We start from the raw sequence: 15,665 nt of genomic DNA on the forward strand, positions 1-15,665 counted from the left end.
TTTAATCTCGCTTTGCTACTCACTACCTGTGTGAGCTTAGATGGATGTTGCCCTCTTTGATCCTCAGTTTCCTCATCTGCAAAACTTCTGAGATCTTCTGGCTCCTAATTCATGATCCCATGAGTCCCAGAGATAAAAAAAAAAAAAAAACAAAACTCTCCCCAAATGCCACAGGCAATAAATGGTAAACCAGGATTCAAATCTAGATCTCAAACCCTAAATCCAACATGTTTTTCTTACAAAATACTGCCTCAATGGATCCATACTGGCTGTCAGTCATGTGAGGGACTAATCCTTCATAAAATTGTGATACTTTCCCTTCTTTCAATGCTTCCTTCCTCCTGATCTCCTAGCCTTATCTATCTTGTCATCCACTTTATGAATTAATAGACAATGTGTAAATGATATCATGTGTTCTCCCCTGAGAACATGTTTTTACTTCAAATTTGGAGGACAAGGGAAGAGGATAATTCTTCACCCAAAAGAATAATTCAATGTTGGTAGAATTTTAGGGACTTGAAAGTGTTGGGTCACTTATCCAACATCCTATAAATCACAGTCTGTAACAACAGATGACATGGTGAGTGAGGAGGGTCCAGACCTGAGATTTCATTGATGTTAGGAACTCCCATAAGGAAATTAACCATACTGGTACACATCAACAACTGTTCTATAACTTGCAATGTTAGAAAGCTGCCTGGGACACTGAGAGGGAAAGAGACTTGCCCAGGAACATGGACGTCAGTATTGTGTCAAAAGAAGGATTTCAACAATTTAAACACTAGTAAGGCTGCTTCTCAGTTGACATTTACAGAGTACTTTACATTTCTCAAAGCATTTTGTATAATCTCATTTGATCCTTACTACAACCCAGGGAGATCCATATGATGATTATGAAGATTTCCAGTTGAAAAATAAAGACATTGTCAGGTACTTGCCCAAGGTCACACTACACCACAACACTTTCCACTCACTTCAATTCTATTTACCAAACATTTATCATACCCCTAAATGTGCAAAATGTTGAATTCAAAAGAGAAAAATGAGACAGGATCTGCCCTCAACAGTCATGATCTGCTACAGAAAATACAACAATTCCACAAATAAGTATGATATTTCTAGAAAGCAAACAGGGTAAAGAACAGCAAGTTGGTGACAGAGTCAGCATGAGAACCTTGACATACCTCCTGACTCGTCCCAGGGTTCTTTCCATCTCCACCAGGCTAGTTACTTTCCAACAAAAGAATCTGCTTTCTCACTGTTTCTATCTCTGGCCACCCAGAATTGGGTTCATCTTTAGGAACACAGGTATGGTCATCCATTCAATAGAACATTTTGCTGATAACGATGCTTCAAAGGAAATGTCCAAAGGTAAGGTCTATCCTCACATCCCTTAGCAACTATCCAGGGCTCTGTCATTGAAAATGTCATCCAAACCATTTAGGAAACTGTTTAGATTTACTGCCAGTGCTAACATTTGGAGAGATGGTAATGAATACCCTGAAATTACTACACACTGGGAAGTAGGATACTCTTTTATTCATCCTAATTTGTAATTATAAAACATTAGAATGAGAAAGGACTTTAGAGGTTATACAGTCCAACTCCACACCCACCCCCCTCACACACGCACTTTTTTAAACAAATAAGGAAAATGAGACATGACTAGGGAAATGACTTATCCAAGGTCACATAGTGAGTTAGTGGCTAAGCCAGAATGAGAATTCAGATTCCCTGAATCTAAGTATCTCAGGACCCTGGGCCTCCAATCTCTATCTGTACCCCAGAGGGTTACTGGGACATAGAGGGCAAGGACCCTAATGACTTGAGAGAGCTATTCCTTGTGTATCCAGTGAATCTGGATTTTCTGTCTTGGGTGTCAATTATTCTATACTATGATAGATAACAAAATTTACCAGCTAAGAATCTAATTCAAAGAAAGACATAATTCTCCCTTCCTATATGATAAACTAAATAGTAACTAAATTTGCCTATCAGCTTATCATATTAATTTTATGCATCAGAATCATTCACCTGCTTTTTCTAGATATGATGTCCCAACTTAACCAAATGATCAGTGATAACCCTTGTCAGCCCACTGCTTTAAGACTTCTTACCTTCCCAGAAGATGACGCTTTCTTTAGCTCTGCCTTGTTTGGCTTGCTAAATGGGCTCTCACAGCCATCCAACAACAATCCTCAATCTATCTTTAATGTATATCTGCTTTAGCACCACATGTGTTAGGAATACTATCCTAACGCCTTCTCCCATGAAGATTGGTCTGGTTTTTCCTTGAAAGGTATCTAGATATTCCTTGAGATGTGTTTGGCTGAGAAAAATATAGGTTCAGACAGTTGACATTCCTTCTTCATCACCTGAATATGAAGCAGCCATGAAGAACTGGAGGATGTCCCAGATGCTTAGCTGGTAGATTGCAAGGAGAGCTGAATCAACTCAAAGCATTCTTGATACTCATCCTTGGTAAATGTCCAACTCTTTCTATGGCTAAACAAATCTCCTTTGTTAACTGTTAAATGACCAACAAGTGTCCTATTTTGTTCCAATATCAAATCTAAAATACCAAGGGACTGGCATGAGTCAGGTCCAGGCCAGAACACCAGGTCAGCAGGCTACTCTCCCCTGCAGTCAAAAATGACTAGCAGATTCATTATTCTGTTCATATTTCTATTGTCAAAACTAATTATCTATTTAATGGAAGGGTTTTTTTTTTAAAATATAGTTTAATGCCTCTGATGTTCATAAGTAATTAAGAATGCATTTGAATTTCCAGAAGTGTGATAGGCCACATAGTAGAGTGGGAAAGATCACTGGTTTTAGAGTCAGAAGAAATGTGTGAAAATCCTCTCTCTAACACTTATTACATGCCACACCTGGGACAAGTTGCTTCAGTTCCCTGGGCTTCAGTGTCCTCATCTCTAAAAGGAGGGGGTTGGGCAAAATGACTTCTCAAATACCTACCAACTCTAAACCTATGATCCTATGTCCTTAGGTATATTTGGCTTTCATGTACCTTACAGCACATTCCAGGTACCCAGGGTCAGCTAAGATTTTTATGAGCTCAGACCATGAGGCAATCAAGGCATGGTACAAGATTAAAATAATAAAGAGTGGTACAAAAAAAATACAACTTATGAGTTTGCTGACTGGGTTTCATTATGGCATAAACTCCATTGCCTCATTGTGGCATGACGATGATGATGACGGGAGTCTCAAAGGTTACATTATCAGAGTGCAATCTCTAGTACTCCTACCATGGAAAGAAGGCTACAAGTACAATCTTGGCAACAGATGATGTTTATTTCCTGAAGGCCAGACCAGATAAGTACAGAAAGACTCATCACCAGTAGGCTGGCCACTTGGTAATGAATTTTTCATGGCAAGAATTCTCAATTCATTAAACAAAAAAATTAAATAGTCTTTGATCACGTGTGGCTCTCTTCCAATTCTACTCAGAGAAGGCAAAAAATTCCCCAGCTAAGACCCCAATTCAACTAAAAAATGTAATTGTCTCTTCCAAGTCTATAAATTATACAATATCATAGAAATAAAAGTAACAGTGGTAAAGAGATAGAAAAGGGAGCATCGTCCTGATAGAATGAATGACAGTATTTAGGCTATGTGGAAAAATTAATTTAGTTGTTATATTAAATGTGACACTTGTCTAGGATCAGGTGATCAATGGCTTATTTGTTACTGGAAGAGCAGAAACATACCTATTTTGACCTAAAAAATTATTTTACTATACATGAAACTATAAGACAAAAAGAAGTTGCAGCTAAAAGGATGGCTCATAGGTTTCCTTGCAGAAGTAAAGAAATCTATCAGAGGAATTGATATATCCAAAAACAATGAGAAGCATCATTTTGATGCAATTTGTTATCTTATATTGTAGTGCTAATGACATTTTCAAAAAATTTGAAACATTTTCAAATACCATGATGATAATTGCAGCCTATATGCCAACAGATCTTGCAGATAAGAGTGGGGTAAATACACTTTCTGAAGTGATTATTAAGACCCTTTAAATAAAAGCAACTGACAAAAGATTGGAATGATTAGTGTTGGGGTATTGGGTAAGATGAGAATACTTGAATTGGGTCAAACATTCTAGAGAGCAATTTGGAGTTATTTGAAGCATAACTAAAACAATCCATTTTGTTTGGCTCAGAGATTCTACTGTTAGGTATGTGTGTGTTTGTCCTTCGTTGCCGAAGAAGACCATGCCATCAGAGAAGTAATGACATGACTTGCACTTGACTTTGCTTTGAGTGAGGAGGGCTGTGCAGGTCACCAGCCTCACTTCTCCCCCAGAGCCATCTGAATCCAGTGACCAGATATTCATCAGGATGACTGGAGATGACCCAGCAATTGGAGCTGACTTGCCCAAAGTGACACAGCTAGTGAGTGTCAAGTGTCATGTCATTACTGTGCTCACTTCGGCAGCACATATACTAAAATTGGAACGATACAGAGAAGATTAGCATGGGTCCTGTGCAAGGATGACATGTAAATTTGTGAAGCGTTCCATATGTTAGGTATGTACCGAGGAAGTCAAAGACAAAAAGAAAGATCCTACACATATCAAAATATTTACAGTAGCACTTTTTTGTAGCAGCAAAGAATTGGAAACAAAATTATGTCCATCAATTAGGAAATAGTCAAACAATTTGTGGCACATAAACATAATAGAATGATACTGTGTTGTAAGAATTGATGGATATGATAACTATGATCATATGAGATATGATACGTAATGTGCTCTGCAAATTTTAAAGCACCATATAAATGCTAGCTATTCTATTATTAGTAATACAGAGAAGCATGTGAAAGATTATATGAACTGATGCAAAACTATAACTAGAATTAAGATGCAAATTAAATAAACAGAATTAGGAAAACAAAATACACAGTAGAGACAACAACGTAACTGACAAGAACAAAACATTTGAAATGGAAAGCTGTAAAATTGTAATGACCATGCTTGTATCCAAAGCAGAAATATGAGAAGGCATTTCTCTCCTTCTTTGCAGAATTAAAGCACTACATAGGAAACTATATAATATCATATTTTTTTAGTATATTGGTTAGTTTGTGCTGATGTTTATCTTTTTTATTCTCTGTAATTAAGGGATGGCTACTGAGAGAGAGAGGGAAAAAAGGATACATTGGGAAATATTAAGTAACATAAAAAAGGATTTTAATAATAATAAGATTTATCCATAAATATTTAAATCATGTATATTTTATTATTACTCAGTGGTTGAAATGCAAAGGTGGAAATAAGGAGGATGGTCAAAGAAAACATGCTTAAGATTAAAGAAAGAGTTTATAGAATATAATATATAGATAGTATATATAGAAGAGTATATAGAATCCTCATACCTATATAAGATGAATTTTTTCCTCAAGAAGAAAGGTAGGAGGTGCTGGATACGGCAAACACTGAATAACATCACAAAAAATTGAAATTGATTAATGCTAACAGACAAATGAAGTCATCAAATGAGCTGCTTGAATACTGTCAGTCACTTGACTTGTTAGAACAAAGCTCAAAATCAATGCCACATTAGATTAGTAATGAGAAGAAATTATGCAATTAAAGTAACCTCAATCTGACCCATAAATAAGTTGTTGATTCCTAAAAAGGGAATTAGATAAAATAGACACTGACCCAGTCTGTTACTGATAGGTTACTAGTATCATAGGATCACAGATTTGTGTGTGTTCATCCTTCGTTGCCGAAGAAGACCATGCCATCAACAGAAATAATGACATGACTTGCATGTGACTTTGATCTGAGTGAGGGAGGGCTGTGCAGGACACCAACCTCACTTCTCCTCCAGATTCATCTGAATCCAGTGACCAGATATTCAACAGGATGACTGAAGATGACCCAGGATGAGGCAATTGGGGTTAAGTGACTTGCCCAAGGTCATACAGCTAGTGAGTGTCAAGTATCTGAGGTGAGATTTGAACTCAGGTCTTCCTGACTCCTGCACTAGTGCTCTATCCACTGCACCACCTAGCTGCTTGAAAGGACCTTAGCGATCATTAAGGCCAACCCCCTCATTTTACAGATGAGGAAACTGAGACTCAGAGGGGTTAAGTGATTTGCCCATGGTTAAACAGTCAGTAATTATCAAACCTACATCTTCTCGATTCCAAGTCCAGTATTCTATCTACTACAGCATAATGCTCCTTTTTGGGAACATGAGTCCCAAAACCAAGAAGTTAAAATAACCCAGAAATCGTCTCAATTAATAAATGTTTTATTGTCTTTGCCAAGTGTAAAGATACGGTAACCAGAATCAATGCTAATTAGAACAGCTAGGTTGCGCCGTGGATTGAGCACTGAGTCTAAAATCAGGAAGACCTGAGTTTAAATCTGGCTTCAAATACTAGCTACATGACCCTGAGCAAGTCACTTACCCTCTTTTTGCCTCAGTTTCATCAACTATAAAATGGAGACAACAGTAGCACCGACCTCCCTGGATTGTTGTTGAGGATCAAATAAGATAATATTTGTAAAGCGCAGGGCCTGGCCCCTCGTAAGTGCTATACAAATGCTAGTTGTTACTGTTGTTAGAACATAAACCAATTTGGAAAATGATGGAGGAGGAATGATGCACAGCTTCAGAAATTAGTGAAAGGCAGGAAAGGGAACAACAAATTTATAGAAAATTTAGTGAGAGATTCAATTTATTTAGCCAAATCATATCAGAAAGGATGAATCTGGAAGAGCCACAAACAGATGAAAAATAGAAAGGATCTTTGAATATTTCCAGAAGAATTTTTTCACATAAATAACTGTAGGGCCATAATATCTAGACTCTAATATCACAGTCCTTGATCTGTTTCATGAGGAAATAGAAATATTACTTTAAAAAAAAAGATGTGAGTAGTAGCTGGACTGGACCAAGGGCATATGGAAGAAGAAGAAGTGTTGGAAGTAACACAATCCTGCAGGTGTTAAAGGAACACATCTCAAAGATATCTGAAATAGGAGAAAATTTGCTAAATACTTGGAAAAAATCATAGCACTTTTTATTATAGAAAAAAGATGATAGAAAATACCAATAAGCTTACTTTTGAATATCCATAAAATCTTTATGAGAATATCATGCATACATGTATATATAAATGATGGATGCCCTTTATATGTGTTTATATACATGTATGTATATACACATACTATTTTGTGTGTGTGTTATTGTTGTTCAATCATTTCTGTTGTGGCCAACTCTCTGTGACTCCATTTGGAGTTCTCTTGGCAAAGATACTAAAGTGGCTTGCCATTTTCTCCTCTAACTCATTTTACAGGCAATCGGGATTAAGTGATTTGTCCAGGGTCACACAGCTGAGGCCAGATTTGAAGTCAGGAAGATAATAAGACTTACTGACTCCTGGCCTGGCACTCTATCTCCTGCACCACCTAGTTGTTTTGTACACACACACACACACACACACACATGCACACGCACGCACACGCACATACAGTATCCTTGATTAAAATATGAAAGCAGTCAACCACAGTGGATCACATCTTTACAGTCACACAACTGAGCAAAAGGTGTAAAAAAACAAGATTCCATGGTGCTTGGCGTTTGCAGATATTACATAACTAAGCAGCATAAACTACCAGCTGAAAGCCTTTCCTCCAGCAGCTTAGCTTTCATTCTTAAATCAAAATCATATAAAAACTCCTCCAAAATGCGATAATAGAGGCAACTTTGACGGCTGATGAACAAAACAAAGCCGACGCTTCAGTGCCACGGAGGACGCCAAGCGCAGAGTCCAGACTGAAGAGTGAATCCCTTTAGAGGGCAAGGTCCTCCACACGCTCCTGTTTGTGGCTGACATGTTTTAACAATATTCTTCCGTCAAAGCTGCTGTGTCAGTAAGCACCCTGACAGACACAGGGGCCTAACAATAACAGGTTTTAAGAACCTGCATTCATAAAAGGAAAGGAAACTTTAAATCAAAGTCAAAATTTCAGACAAATAAAAAAAAAATTGACAGCACTTCCAAACTGCCTGACCACATACATCTTTACCAGAGAGGAAAGCAAAAGGGGGGAGGGGCTGCTTTAGCCGCTTCCCAGAGTCTCATCTGGCACAGAGACCTTCTTCCAAAAACTAAGCCATAAACTAAGTGAAACCTCACTCTCAGAATATTTATACACTTTCTAGAGCCAGAGGGCATAACCCTCTGACCCAGTGCCTCAGTAAATAAAACAAAAGGCACTTGGGACCCTCCTACCAAACAAGGTACTACTCCTACTAATCAAGCTTCTCAAACAGAGCAGGCCCATCAACGGGTGGGGAAGATCCTCCCCAAGCGTATTATTCAATCAGAGGCATTTTCAGTAAAACAAAAACAGCAAAAGATCCTAATTTGATTGCTGTAAGGCTTAAAATCATGGAATATTCAACATTCTCGGAAGAATTAAATGTGTATGTCACTTTAAAGGCAATGGAGAGGGCCACAGTGGTCGTTAGTAAGCTGTCACATATTAGCATCAAAGAATTGCCCGGGAAAAGTGTCATCTGAGAAATGAACGATAGAAAAGGTTGGTGGACTACTTGTGGGGTGAGGTCAATGGATAATCAATAAACATCCCTTATCCTTCACTGGTATGCATGCCATGTGAACAACTCTAAAAGAAGTCACTTACTATAGTGGGTGAGACACTAAATGGAATAGGGGAATGTGGACAAGAATCACATAAGGCATTCATTGCTTGTGATATGTGGCATTGGAAAAAATGCTCACATTGATGAGATCACTGATTGATCCTAATGCTAAAGAAGACAATTAATGATAACTCACATCAAGCAATGTGATAAAGTGGAAAAGGGGTTGGAAGACTTGGGTTTCAAACACCACCCTACAGATTTACTGACAGGGTGACCATGAGCATACCACTTTCTCTCTCTATGCCTCAGTTTCTTAACCTATACAATGAAGTTAAAAGTAACATAGCCCCTCAAGGCTGAAGTTAAAACCAAAGAAGATAATGTGGGTAAAGCATTTTATAAATAATTTTCCAAATATATGTCAGTTATTATGATTTCAGTAGAATGTAAGCCTGTTGAGGGCAAAGATGCTTTCTCTTCTGTTTCTATAGACCCAGTGCTATTTAAAGATGGACATCAAATCTATCAAAAAGATTTCTAAGAATGAACTGGAGAAAATATGAGAAGGAAATAGGTAGGCTTTAGTCAATTATTATTCGCCGCAGTCCACATTTTCAGAGCCACACAACTGTCTGAAAGATGTAGAAAGTATATCACTCCATTGTTTAGTATTTTTTTAAATGACAGAGCACAAAGACTTCAAGAATCTCCAACAAATAGTATCCAATGTGTATGTTAAGTTCATACAAGTTTCTTTGATAGATACACCACAGAGTTGACTTTGTTCAAAGACATTCTGTTTATCAGTATCAAGTGAGGTATAATACAGAAAGACATGCTTGCCTGAAGACATATGCCAATGTCATGGCCATGTTGTTGTAACATCAATACACAGGAGGGCCTGCTGTACAGGTTCTTAGATCTGTATTTTTAAAAAGAAAACAACTTTTGAGGGGTCAACAATCTACTTTAATCAAGCACATATATCATTCACTTAATTCAGGGAGAAAAATCATCACCTTGAATTTCAGAGAAAATACAAACAAAGAAATAAAGATCAACAGACAGGGCTTCCAACTATCTGACCATAAGCAATACATACATAGTTACCAGAGAGACAAGCACCAACACCTGGGTTTTCAAAGCCAGAGGGCTTTTTAGCGGTTTCCTGGAGTCTCATCTGGCACATAAACCTTCTTCTAAAACTAAGCACCAAAGGAAAACCTCACCTCAGAGTATTTATACATTTTTCAGAGCTGGAGGGCAGGACCTTCTGACCCAGTGCCTCAGTAGAAATTAACAAAAGGTACTTGAGGCCTATTAATGGGTAGGGAAGATCTAATTAACATTACAGTCCTACAAAGAGGTCAAATGGAAGAGGGATTTCCTAGCTATGATGAGGTCCTTCAAATATTACTATTCATGGCTAGAATAGTGTTGATTACATCAAGTTCCAGAACTGAAATCTAGGAGCACTCTCAAAAGATTGATATAACAATCCACACAGAAAAACAAAAACCAAAACCAGAAGAATAAAGAATGGCTATCGTTCATGTTATAAGATGCTGTTGCATAGATGATCCATTGAGTTAGTCTATCAGTTCATATATCTTGGACAGGTCCTACAGAGAGACAATGAGCTGACTGGGTCACATTTGGGAAATTGATCCAAAGTTGCTCCCTGGCACAAAAGCCCATCTTTTAAGTACTATTATTCATCTAATATTGCTATATGAATGAGAGGGTAAATCATAGGAACAGGAATGGGATTAATAATTTCATCAGGGTAAAGAACTCTTGAATGAAGAAACTCTTCCCACCAATGCATCATCTCTCAAACTTAGAATCAATACCTTTGGCATAGAGAGATTGTTACTTTTCCGTTGTCATACCACCAGTTTGTATAAGAGTGGGACTTTAATGTTGGTCTTTGTTGTATCAAGGCCAGCTCTCCATTCTCTATGCCTTGGCTGCCTGTATTATTTCCATTTTATACACTGAGGAAACAAAGGTTTATTCAGGAAAGTTGTGACTTTCCAAAAGTCACAAAGCTAATTAGTATCAGAGCTATCTCTCAGACTCAGGTTTTCTTATTCCAAAATCAATATGCTTTTTCCACTCCCCCATTCTCCTTTCCCTATTAGGAATTCTTACACAATTTTTCTAGCTTCCCATATCTGTCATTAATGAAAATCCAAGGGCACTGGTTGATTACTATTATGTACCTTCTTGCTAGTTTAGCAGCAATGCTAAACATAATCATCATCGTTCTCATAGATGCATCATCATCATCATTCTCATCATCCTCATCAATATTTACTCAGAGTGTGTGATAGAAATGCACTGTAATAGCCTCTCTCTTCTATTTCTTTAACAGTCAGATGAAGATATATTCCATGGAACCATCATCTTTCTCCAGGATATTAAGAGGAAAAGTGATAAAAGAAGTTGAACTCAATGACCTCCAAGAACTCTTCTCACTAGAATTTCTGAGGTTCTATGAGAAGAAAGGTCTGATTAATGAAGGACAAATAGAGGTAATATCAACAAGAAACAGCAGGAAGGAGAAAAACACAACGGAAAATGAAAATAAAGCATCCTTTGGAAGACTGAAGATAGTGAGCAAAACATGAAGAGAGATTCAAAGAATATGATTTCTTATAAAATAGCAATAACTTTCATTTGCGTGGCATTGTACAGTTTTGTAATGTACTTGTTCCATGATAACCCTCTGAGGTAGGATGGGGGATTTTTTTTTTATTCTAGAATTACACTTTCATTGGTGAAAGAATTTCTGATGAAGAAACTCCCTCTACTAACACAGTTCTGTACTTTCTGTGCAACTTATATCATCTTACCTGGGTTACGAAGAACTTCAGTTATTAGTGCAGTGCCATAGAGCTAATGGGGGTCAGTGGTGGGACTTGAACTTAGGTCTTCCTGCCTCAGAGGCCAGCTCTCTGTCCATTATTTCCCAATGCTTCCTGAACTATTCCAATATTATTACCATTTTACAGATGAGAAAAGCAAGGCTTCAAAAGAAAAGTAACGTGACCTAGACCGGACAGCTGGAACCCGGATCTGATCAGGGATTTTTCCTATCTCCCAAGCTCCATCTTTTCCCTCATTGTACAAGAGAATCATTTTTTTTCTAGTCACAGGCAACTTTCACCCTGGAGACTACCAAACTATAAAACTTTTAAGTCAGAGTCTCAGAACCACAACTAGGGAGGGGCAACTGGGTGCTTGTCCCAAAACACCAGGATCTAGTGGGGCACAATTCTTCTTTGGCCATCTCCATCCTGCAAAGCATGAGCATCCCCAGTCCCTCACTCAACCCCAAAGTAGTTGAACCCAGGGTCCTATCACTGTGAGGCTACACTCCTACTGCTTGGCTCCTTAGAGTTCTGCTGGCTAAACCCAAAGGACTGTGGTGAATGACAGTGTCTGTGATCTGGATGTGCTTCTTCCATCAGCAATACATCCTCTTATAGCTCTGTGTTCATGTGTCCATTTTGGACTGTAAGTCCTTGAGATTTTCCTGTCTCTACTTTCTCAATTTTTCCATCCAGCTGCTGCCACATACTCATACATGTTTAATAAAGGGCCCTTATGATCATTAACGACTACTGAAGGAACATATTTCAAATGAAGGAATGGGCAATGGGTCCAATGATGAGAGGTTAGAGGCACATCCGAGTCTGAGAATGCAGAGAAGAGCGCTAGCTGAACAGAAGCAATTTACCTCAAGGTGAACCCATAACTGTGTGGACTCCCATGTGTTTTTTCTCAATACTTCGATGAATCCATGAGCTCCCCTCTTTGAATATTCCATCTACTGAACCATCTTCATCTTCTCATGATGTGCAGTTCTTGTCCATGAACTACCATATATCCTCCACCAAAATCTTCCTAATCTTCCTCCAAGTCTTTCAATATTCTGCGGGTCTCGGTCTTTTAGTACATGTTTTATTAGACAAAATATAATGTTTATATTTTAGAATGTTGAAACACCACTAAGAGTAACTTGAGGAGGAGAGGAAGGGAGACTAGTGATAGAAGTACAAGGAAAAGGAAACAGCCACTGAATGTTTGAAGGGCTCCCGATAAAGAAGTAGAGAATCTGAATCACTTCTAGTCTTAGATTTCTGGGATTCTATTAAATGCTAAGAGTATCTGGTAGAGGGAGGAATCAGCTAAGAACTGATCTTTCCTCTCTTTTAACCAAATGCCTACAAAAAGTTATTTCCATTCATTGATTCCACTTCCTCACCTTCTACTTACAATCTGGCTTCTGACCCCACTGCTCTTTCCAGGGTTACTGGCGATCTCAGGGGTCATTCCTGACCACTGCAGCTCTGGACACTGCTGAGCACCACTTCCTAGTACACACTACTATTCCCTCCTAGCTCTCCTCTTTTAACTGTTAGACCACCAGCTTCTCGGTCCCTTTCTGCTGGATTATAATCTATCTTTTACTCTAGACAAAATTGTCCCCCAAAGCTCTGTACTGAGTTCTATTATTTTATTTTTTCTTTCTAGACTCTGACTGATCATCACCAATGGGTTCAATTATCATCTCTATGGTTTCCCAAATCTTCATGTCCAATCCCAATCTTTCTCCTGAGTTCCTAGTCATACATCCTCAACTAAGTTCTGGATGTAACCGCCTGGATGTCCCACAGGAATCTTAAATTTAACATGTCTAAAGCTAATTGAATTATCTTCATCTCACTCCCAAGCTTCAATCCAACTCCTTCCTGTTGTGGGCACCACCATTCATCAAGTCAAGCAGATTTAGACCTCTCAAAGTTGTTCTCAACTCTCATCTCACCTTTCAAGGTCCCTTCAGGTTATAAATTCTCTGTAATCTCATGAAGCCCCACAAGCAACTAAGTTTTACTGATTCTATCTTCACAGCAATGCGTGAGTGCAAACTTTTTTCTCCCCTTACTCACACAAGTTCTTTCCCAGTTCAGAGTCTTATCTCCTTTCACTTAGACTTTTACAATATCCTCCTAACTAGTCTCCCTGCTTTTAGTCTCTCCCCTTTCCAATCCAAATTCCACATAACTATCAAAATTATCTTTCTAAATCATGAGATTAATCTTACCCCTCCCCTCTTGAGACCCCTGACCAAGAAGCTTCATTGGTTGCTTGTTATCTATAGATAAAATATAAATGTGGCAATTAAAGCTGTCGATGGTCTGGCTTCAATCTGCATTTCAAACATATTTTGTATTACTCCCCTCATAACTCTTTTTTGTTCTAGGCAAATCAGACTGCTTACTTGGTATCCTCGCAACTCAGCATTCTGAGTCCTCTCTTACATCCATGATTTTTTGCTCAGGCCTGGAATATAGCCCCTTTCCAACTCCGCCTCTTAGAATCCTTACTCATCTCAGTAGCCATTCCCTATGAAAAGATTTCCTTTTCTCTCCTAATTAGATTTTTTTTCCTCTTCAAATTACATTGTATTCACTTAGCTGTATAAGTGTTGTAATTTCTTTCCCTCCCACCCCATCTCTAATAGAATGTGAGCTCCCTGAGGGCAGGACTCTTTCTCCTTTCATTAATATATCCCTAGGTGGGGGTTTTGCACAATGCCTCCAACATAGTTGGTGTTTAACAAATACTTGTTGAATTGAACTGAATTCTTTTTTCATTTGTGTCCAACTCTACACATCTTTCCAATCTAGCTAGGAGCTCTCTACTCTTCACATAAAACAAATTGTTAACCTCTATTTTCCATATTTTCAAATATGACCACATATTTGAGCTATTAAAGCATACCACACTAAGTTTTAGAACACCCTCTGCATATACACAGTGACCAGTCAGGAATTATGGAACAAGAAATCAAGCATGATTACCCAGGCTTCCTCATTATGATGAGAATAGGTCCATTCATAGCAAAATGGACACAAACTGGGATAAATGACTATAATTATTCCCAGGATGAGATATCATTAATCATTACAGAATCAGGAATTCATGAAGTTGGAATGGCCCCTGGAGATAATTTCATCTATACTTCCCTTACTCCTATATATGAAATGTGACTGTATTTTAATAGAAGCAGTTTTCACATAAGAGTTGTGGTTTTAATCTCATTGCCTTATGATCGCGGGTGTATAACTACATTTGTGTCTTCTTCATGTTTGAAAGAAAGAAGGCCAAGACTCTCATTCTGAGTTGTACTGGGTGCCTGGAGAGATAGAGAATAGAAAAAAATCATCATATCACATTACGAATATTTATTGAATGCTCTCTCCTCTAACAATGGGACATTAGAATGATCTCTGAAGGTTCCTCAGAAGGAACCTCACATAATGAGATTCAAATTGTGTCTCCAGCAAAAAAAAGAATCTGGCCCTGGAATCACATGCCTTTCATAGATTCAAGAGCAGGAAGGGACCTTAGAAATCACATAACTTTTAGATTTTACAAATGGGGCAAGTGAGGCTGAGTAAGATTCAATCACTTTCCCAATGATCCAACCTATTAATCTTGTCAATGGAGATGAGCTGTAGAAAGAGCAAGTGATTGCCCAGGGTCACATCCCATGTTAGTAGTAGAATGTGTTCATTTAAATTCAGAAACTTTTCATAATTCTTCTTTTCTATCATCTCCTCAATGGAGGAGGAGTGTAAAAGAATGAAATCTTAGAGAACTCAACTTAGAAAGGGTCTTTGAAGTTATCTAATCCAATCTTCTATTTTTACAAATGGTGAAACTGAGGCCCAGAGAAGAAAAATGAATTACTCAAAGTCCTGTAGCTTATTAGTGACAAAGTCAGGCATGGGGGGTGGGGGGAATCTCTTGGCTTTTTTGTGATCTATTTACTGCACCACACTGCCTCTATCTAGTTTTAGCAAAAAAACAAAAACAAAAACAAAAACAAAAAACAAAAAAACTTTCCCCAGGAATTTTTTCTTTCATATAGTGCTTTTCTTGACAATTTCCCTCCACGAGATCACCAAAATTGTACTATATTTACTTTTGAAT

At 38.0% G+C, this 15,665-nt stretch overlaps 1 non-coding gene across 1 annotated transcript; it reads left to right on the forward strand.

Moving 5' to 3' along the window:
* The first annotated feature begins 4,448 nt into the window (after positions 1–4,448).
* On the forward strand, positions 4,449–4,555 carry LOC140512985 (U6 spliceosomal RNA). The gene has a single exon (XR_011970032.1). It is a non-coding gene; the product is annotated as a U6 spliceosomal RNA (small nuclear RNA).
* Positions 4,556–15,665: the final 11,110 nt, after the last annotated feature.

Source organism: Notamacropus eugenii, chromosome 6 (assembly GCF_028372415.1).
Source record: "Notamacropus eugenii isolate mMacEug1 chromosome 6, mMacEug1.pri_v2, whole genome shotgun sequence".
Taxonomy (NCBI): domain Eukaryota; kingdom Metazoa; phylum Chordata; class Mammalia; order Diprotodontia; family Macropodidae; genus Notamacropus; species Notamacropus eugenii.